Consider the following 8684-nt stretch of genomic DNA (forward strand, 5'->3'; position numbering starts at 1 on the left):
CTCTTATCCATCTTTGTGATATTATTATTGTGCATATTAAATATGTCATTGAATAATAATGCATTGTTATAATCATGTAATTTTATGATTCTTATAGCAGGAGATTAGGTCCATAATTACATATATTTTTAAGGTAACTTCCTTACTTATCACCCTGGCTTGCTCATTTGGTTTATTTCTGTGGCTCCAGTCTTTGGTGTCAGACTCCCATTCCATGCAGCTTTGCTCCCATCTACCTACTTTTTCCTGCTGTTATTCAATGTATTGCATTTCTACATGGTTTGGACCCAACAGTTCAATTATATACATACTGCTTGAGATAATTGCCTTTAAAATCAGTTTAAGGAAGGAAAACAAATATGCATTTATACTTTTATAATTAGGCAATTACTTTTAATAAAATTTTAATGTAGGTTCAAAGTATTGTATAGATAAATTGCTCTAAGCTTGAAGAACTTTCAGGAATGTAATTGTTTTGCTTTTCTTTTTTGAAATATAATTTTGCTTCCTATATGACTCTTGATTAACAGTTCCTTTTGAATCTTTTGGATGACTCCATTATGTCTGATAAATCCATTGTTAAATTTGAGTTTCCCTTGTATGTGATGAATAACTTTTCTTTTGATGTTTATATTGTATTCTCTTTGTCTTTTTAATTTTTTACTGTGATGTGTCTGAATGTGAGAGTCTCAGTGTTTATCCTACTTGTCGTGGTGTTCTTCGACCTGTAATAATTTTATCAAGTCTAAAATGGTTTTAGTCATTATTTCTTTAAACATATTTCTGCTCCTTCTTATTCCCCTACTTATAGAATTCCTAATATATGTCTATTGGTGTGCTTAGTAGCCCACATTTCTCTAATGCTCTGTTCACTTTTCTTTATTGCCTTTTCCTTTGTTCTTTGTGTCATATAATATATAATCAATCTCTCAGCTTGGCTACTTCTTTCTGTCCACATAATCTATACTTTGATCTTCTCTAAATTATTTTATTTCAATTTTTGTGCTTTATTTTTTAATCTCTGGATTTTTTTTCTAAAAGATAGTTTTGCTTTCTGATGTTTTCAGAAAATGTCATTTTCTTATTTTAAATTAACTATTAAAACATCATCAAATTACTCTACTTTTATTATTTAAAAACATATGATTATATATATTTTAACATGTAATATGTATATATTTATATATTACATATTTTAAATATTTTCAAATCTTTCCTAAGATCAACATCTGAGTTCTCATAAGAAGTTTCTGAATCCTGAATTTCCCCCCTGTGGATGGGTAAAACTTTTTTGTTTACTCTAGATTCTATGTTTGTGTCCTTCCATCAAATCCATGTGTTGAAGCCAAAACCTTTAATGTGATGATATTTGGAGGTGAGCCTCTGAGGCATAATTAGGTGTACATGAGGTCATAAAGGTGGGACCATTATGATGGGGCTGATGTCCTCTATAAGAGGAAGAGGACAGACCCTCTCCTCCCTCTGCATGCATCAAGGCCAAGTCCTGCAAGGACAATGTACACACAGTAGGAAGGCAGGGCTGTGCAGGCAAGGAAGGGTCTTTTCAGCTCTGCAGTCTCAATGTCTGCCAGCACTGAGGCTTCCAGCTTCTCACCCTTCATAACTATTAGAAAAAAATGAGGCTAAAATTATCCCATCTGTCAAAATTTCTTGTAGCAGTCTGAGCTAAGACATGCTTCTTCATGTCTTATGTTTGCTGTTGTTGTTGTTACTGAAAACTTGCTGTTTGGGGTGATATACTTGACTGAGCCATACTCCAGGCTTTTGTTTTTGTTGACTTGTTTGTCTATTTAGGGTCTGTTTTAAGTGTCTGTAAACAAGTCAAGATGGTGCCTGGCATTTTGCCAGAGGGAGTGGTTTGTGAAGTAACGCCAGCAAGCCATTAAGTGTGGAGATTCCTTATTGATTGACTGCTGTATCTAGTTTATGTTAATTAAGATAAGTTGTCTGTAATGTTTATATACCCCTCCTGTCCTATAATAAATGGCTCCCATTCCTGTTGTGTCAATGTACACAAGTTGCTCGTCACCCCCCAGTTATTTTGTTGCAGCCGGACTGTAGCAGATGGTGGCTCGTCCGGGGAACCCTGGGACACTCAGGGGTAAGTGACGAGAAAAAGCTGCCCATCCCTAGAAAGATAGGACAGGAACAAATCTGCTCATCCCTAGATAGGGTGAGAGGAAATATGGTCATTTCAAGAAAATGGAGAGGATTGATACAGTATGTTTGTGTCTTGTTTTGTCTAAGTGTATTGTATTTTCTTTGTGACGAAAATATGGAAGGGGTGAGAAGTAAATTACTAAGAGAAGGAGGCACCCCAGTTGAACCAAGAATAGTGAGGGCATGTGTTGATGGAAGCCCAGGAACTCTAGTCAGAAAGAAGAAGAAAGTTCAGAGGAGGAAGAATTATCAGGAAAAAAGTTGCAGCAAAAGGCTACTACTAAATACTTATAAGAGGGTGCGTGAATCAGTGCGGTGACTGCCACGTGTGCAAGCAGGTGACAGCACAGCAAGGAGTTTCCAAGTGGCAGCAGCCAGCCCTTCCCCACCCCTGCCTGGGGATTGGGACGCCACTGCCGAGAGTCCAAATCCAGACCTGACCTGGAGGCACAGTCTCGTAAGCTTTTGCTCCCTGTTCCCGGTGGCAGTTTGAGTCCAGGACACTCCCTGTATGGGGCTGCCGGAAGACGCGCTGCAGCCAGGTGGAGGATCATTAAAGGTCCTGACCCAGTGATTGTCTAAAGTCAGGGTCTATTTGCGTGTTTACACAGTGAAAACAGCAACTGATTGGGTTCCAGAGAGACTAGCTAAAGGGATTTCTACAGAGAAAAAGATCCTTACATCTGCGACAATGGTTCTCCCACACCTGGAGGCTAATGAGTAATGAGCACCATTAAGGCCTATTTCAAATGTAAAAAACCTTGAGATAATGTACTAAATTGTTCAGAAGGTTGTTTTCTTAGCACCTGCTGGAATACTACAGGATTTTCTTTAGCATCATTGCCAGAGTTCCTGCCTTCATCCCAGTGCCAGTGAAGACCAGGGTGGAAGAATTTCCAGTGTTGCTGAAAACCGGATGAAACTTCAGCTGAGAAACAGACGAGACTTTGGAGATGTTGCTGTTTCTGCTGCTACAGCTTAGGCTAGCTGCCTGCAGAACTTACCTGGACTGTGATTTAAGTTAGCTGCTTGCAGAACTTCCCTGGATTGTGAACTTACCTGGACTGTGATTTACCTGGACTGTGAGTAAATCTATTGAGACACTGCTTTACCTGGACTGAGACAACACACTGTGATCTACAACAAATTGTAACTCGGTATCTTTGCTAATGGTGTCATTGCTGGTATAATTTTTCCAAGGGCTTCTTGCATGGAGCCATCAATTGGCTTGGTGTTGTGGCATTTTGTATCCTCCCTTTCTGCTTGTAGCAGATTATTTATGGTGTTTGTGTAAAAACCACTATGGACGTTATTTAAATTAAACAAAAGGGGGAAATGTTAGGGTCTGTAAACAAGTCAAGATGGCACCTGGCATTTTGCCAGAGGGAGTAGTTTGTGAAGTAACGCCAGCAAACCATTAAGTGTGGAGATTCTTTATTGGTTGACTGCTGTATCTAGTTTATGTTAATTAAGATAAGATGTGTGTACTGTTTATATACCCCTCCTGTCCTACAATAAATGGCTCCCACTCCTGCCGTATCAATGTACCCAAGTTGCTTGTAACCACCACCCCCCCCCCGGATTTTGCTGCAGCTAGACTGTGGCAGTCTGTAATTAGAACCTCTCTCCCCTTCTGTGTGGGGTGCGTGCTGCTCCTCAGAGGGCACAGCCTTGGTCATGCGCATAGCCTTCTTGTAGGACAATGGGGTCAGCAGTGCTCTTCCACTGCCTAGTAATTGAAGTCTCTGCTAAGCTGTCTGAAATTCAAATTCTGGCCTTGCAAATCAATCTATAGATGTTGCTTCAGAGTTTCTTCAAGCATGGTATGTGTGCCACTTCTAGTACAAAACATGAGACTTAGTGGGACTTAAAACAAATAACTATCAGGTTGTCTTTAATGTACCTCAGGAAATGATGCACTTAGTGCAAGGATCCCAATCCTCATGGATGCATTCTTGCTGAGGGCCGAGCTGGGTGGGCAGAACTAGGCTATTACAGGTCATTTCCAAACTGAGTACTCTGGAGGAATAGGAACAGGTTGTGTCTGTGAAAATTATAAACCTACAGCAAGTGAATTCCTTCCGGGATTGTTGGAGAGGTGGAGAGATTGAGGGTATGGGCCACCAGCAGAGTTCCTCCTGCTCTCATTTCAAAGCATTCAAAGCTCCATTGGGCTGTCTTTCCCAGTGGGAAATGAAATTTGTTTATGATGTGAAGATGTGGCAGAGTCTGTGAACATTCCACACAACCAACTGAACTTTTGGAGACATGGCCTGAGAAGCCATTGGCTCAAGCCTCAAAGGAAATTAAATCTTCATTAATCTTGTTACTTTACAAACCCATACTGTGCTGCCAGGTACCAGAGCTGCAGAGATGATTAAGGCCTGACCCTTAGCCTTAATGGTCATTATTTGAATATATTCCTTTAAAGCTGTGTATAAAGTGGTATGGGGACAGGAGAGTGATGGCTGACAAGCAGTAGTCACTTCGTGAAGCAGGTGATGTTGGAGCTGTGTCTCAAGGGATGTGTAGTAGCCATGCAAGTCATTTATAGTAAGAATTCCTGGGGGGTAGTTTTAGGGTCAGCCAGAATCAGAGAATTTTAGCCAGGATTCAACCAGCACTTCCTATGTTAGATTAATTCAGAGTCAATCAAGGAGTGGATTCTGGTGATTGACTGGGCCACCAAGGCCTGTTCGAGTACCAGGCTTTCCTCTCTGATTCTGGTTGGGTTCTGATTTCCTAGACCTCCCCCATTTTTTTATGTGAATGTGGGTGTCCAGACATCTCTTGGCAGCAGGAAATAAGTCTTCCCTCTTCCAGGTTTCAGCGTGGGCCTCTCTGTGATCTGGAGTAGGTGGTGGGAGGCTACATTTCTCCTTATCCTAAAATCTCAGAGATAAAAACTCTTAGCTTCTAATTTTCACAAGTTAAGTTTACAGTTAACACAATTTACACATTTACACCATTCTTTTTACAAAACCTTCTTTTCTTAAAAACAAACAAACAAACAAACTTTCAGTTAGTTGTGTTGGTACACATCTGTAAACCCAGTGTCTTGGGAGGCTGAGGCAGAAGGATCACAAGTTCAAAGGTAGGCTCAGCAACTTAGAAGACATTGTCTCAGAAAAAAAAAAGGGGGGGGCTGGGGATGTAGTTGAGCACTCCTGGCTTCAATCCCAGTACCTCCCCCCTAAAAGTAGTTTCAAAACAAGTTTGAAAAACACAAATAATTCTATCCTCAAGTATTCCTCTCCTTCTGAGACTATGCTTATCCTGAAAAATATTTGTCTTTTACATGACTGATTTATATACCCACCCTTAAGACTTAAGTTCAGGATCCAAACACCTGTGCATGAGCACAAGGCACCTATGATCCAGAGCTACTCCCCAGAAGCCCTGGGCCCTGGTCACAACTGTTCAGGATTCTAGCAGCACCATGTGCTGTGGGGCTCATCAGGTAAACACTCTGTCCTTCTAGGCATGTGAAGCATAGGACTGTTATTTAAAACTGTAAGTGTTGACGGTGAATTTTAAATGTTCCCTGTGAATGGATTAATGCTTAAATGAAGACATCTAATAGTTAAGCACATGATTGTGTTTGCACCAAATCATAACCTTTGGCCTTGTTTGCTGGCATAGTCTTGATAAGGGGCACCATTTTGGTAGTGGTTGTCTAAAAAGGTAGAATTTAACTTTGCTGAATGCAATTTGGGCTGGGATTTCTTTAGAAAAAAAGGACTATCTTTTTTTTCTTCCTTTTTTTTTCCCTACATTTAGGTGGTCCAACAGTGGGGGATGAAGGACAGAGAGTCTCTTACATCATGAGATGTCATGGGCATCTCAAATGAAGGTGAGCAACAGCCCCTTGTTGTGTGGATAGACTGAATGTAGCTAGTAAGAGAGTGCACATGTGATTCTATCTAAGTAAAATTCTGGAGAATGCAGAGTAGTCTACAGTGGAGAAAGCTCACCAGCAGTTACATGAAGCCAGGATCTCAGGGAGTGATGGATGGAAAAAAGGCATTCAGGGCAACAAGAATTTTCTGGGTGTAGGGTGGTTTCATAGATATACACAGCATCAAATTTATAACCTGTACACTTTAAACATATGCACTATATTAATTATAAATTATCTCTCAGCAAGGTTGGTTAAAGTTATCCATATGTGCAGTTAGGTCTTGCCTTTCCCCATCAGCCTATGGTCCTCTAAAGCCAAAGCCACGTCTTCCTTGTGTGGGCCACACCAAGGCGGCAAATCATTGCACCCAGGAGGCCTCTGACGCAGAGACCACTGTGAACCCACACACTTCATCTCCCAGCTGTGATCACTGGAGAAGCAGCCTAACCTAAGCCTCAGGTTTCTCATTCATAACATTGGGATACAACACCTAATATACAGAATATTTGGAGAGTGTCATTGGTAAATAAGTATATCTTTGAAAATAATTGTTATGTAATAAAAATACATGATAGCTATTTGGCAAAAACTCAAGGTGAAATATGTTGTTTGGGATTTTTGTATCTTAGAGTGAACTTTGCTAAAAACTAATACACATAAAATGTTCAGATTTTAATTGAGTAGGGTGTTTTTTGGGCTGTTTTGATATGAAATTTTAATATATTCTGTGAATTTTGTGAGAAACATAATATCTGATTCTGTAGTGTTTTTTCCTTCTAACTTAGTGGCACAGTCCTTGGGTTATAGAAGGTGTCACAAGGAAGAAGTTTAATGCAAAGTCTCCCATCTCAGACTGATGGTCCAACAGTTTGGCAAACACAGAGCATGGGTAATACAGATGGATTTCCTGCTGCTTTCCCAAATTAAAAAAAATGAAGAAAATTATGTGTTCTCTGAACCACTGTGTAGAGAGTACACACATACATCTCATAGGCTTTAATCACAATACTAGAAACAGTCTGCTCTGTTAGGTTCTGTTTTCTTTACCCAAGAGACAATTCAGAAGTGTTAAGTGAATTGTGTGATGCTGCCAACTATCTTGTGTCAAAGTCAGGATTCAAACCCTGTCCTAATGGAAGGAACCTAGTAACCTGTGCTGCACTGCCCTTCCCTGCTCTAGTCTTCTCTGCAAGAGCTGAAAAATAAGGTAGAGTGTCCATTCCCATGTATCTTCTCAGCTAGAAATGTATGCATGGGTCAGATGACTCAAAGTTTTCACTGCAGTACATGTTTCCACCAATGGCCACAAAATTTCTCTGAATGTTGTTTTGGGGTTACAAATAATTTTTAGAAAGTGTGAATTTACAGATACAGATTCCATGAGTAATAGAGCCAACTGTAACTTGGTGAAGTGGGGAGAGGGGTACTCTGGTTTTTGTGTATCTGAAATGGCCCCTGTATGTCATCACATACTCAAATGTTAGCACTCAATATGATAAACCGTATTTGAGCTGTTTTTGAGTTACACAAGGATGGAGAACATACATATATAATGGGTGTTTATATCTTATGAGAGATAAATGATAATAACATGCAGAATTGCTAAGGTCATTCACTCTGTTATATTTCTAGTTAATGAATGAATTAATTATTTTTCCATGTCATTATAGATAAATTCCTGAAATACAGGGCAGGGTTAAGTCTGCATGTACTCGGAAAGGATGCAGAGTTATTGCATTATGATTTCAATTTGAAAATCAGGAAAAAAAAACTCATATTTTCCAAAGATGATGTGTTCCTGGCAGTGGGATGTTGTTCAGAGTGAACTGAAGTGGAATTAGTTGTGGGTGGGAAGCCTTTGACAAAGAAGAACCAGAATTTTCCATAAATGTAGGATAGCAGGTCTGTACTCTAGAAAGTAGGATTGGGAAAGTCCCAACAATAGGTAACAACTACTTCTACCAGGAAAAAGGTGAGGGCAGAATGAAAGTTTCTAGTGTGTGCCCTGCAGTCTTCTGATTGGCAGGGAACCTCATTCTCTGGAGATGGTCTGAGTGGCATGGACAGATTACATTCTTTTTCTTGCTCCAGACAAGAGATTCTTCTTGAACTTCAACTTGCCCCAGAGCAGTGGTCACATGGGTAGAGGTTTTGCTCTGTAATGGGACATCTGTTACAATTCCTAAGTATCTAAATGCATGGTAGCCAGGCTAAACTTTGTGCCATCATCATGGGATTTATAAGAGCATGACCCTCCATTCCATTTTTCTGCTCTAAATGAAAATTGTATTCTGATTGTTCCTTTTAAAATACTGGGAAAAATAATACAGATTCAAGTCCCTCAAACATGCCCCCCCAAAACTGCTGATTTTCTTTGCTATTCATTTTTTCCCCTTTAAAAAAGTAAACCAGAGAAAATTGGAAAATATTTTTTTCTCAAGTTTGAAGAGTCAAAAGAGATGCCCTCTTCAGCTCAAACTGGGATTTTGAGGCTGAGAGACACATTAGTTACCACTATATACTATCATCTTTATTAAAAAATTAACTTGTTCTAATTAGTTACACATGACAGTAGAACACATGCTTTATAACTTCTCATTTT

The sequence above is a fragment of the Callospermophilus lateralis genome, chromosome 7 (genome assembly GCF_048772815.1).
Source record: "Callospermophilus lateralis isolate mCalLat2 chromosome 7, mCalLat2.hap1, whole genome shotgun sequence".
In the NCBI taxonomy this organism is placed as follows: Eukaryota; Metazoa; Chordata; class Mammalia; order Rodentia; family Sciuridae; genus Callospermophilus; species Callospermophilus lateralis.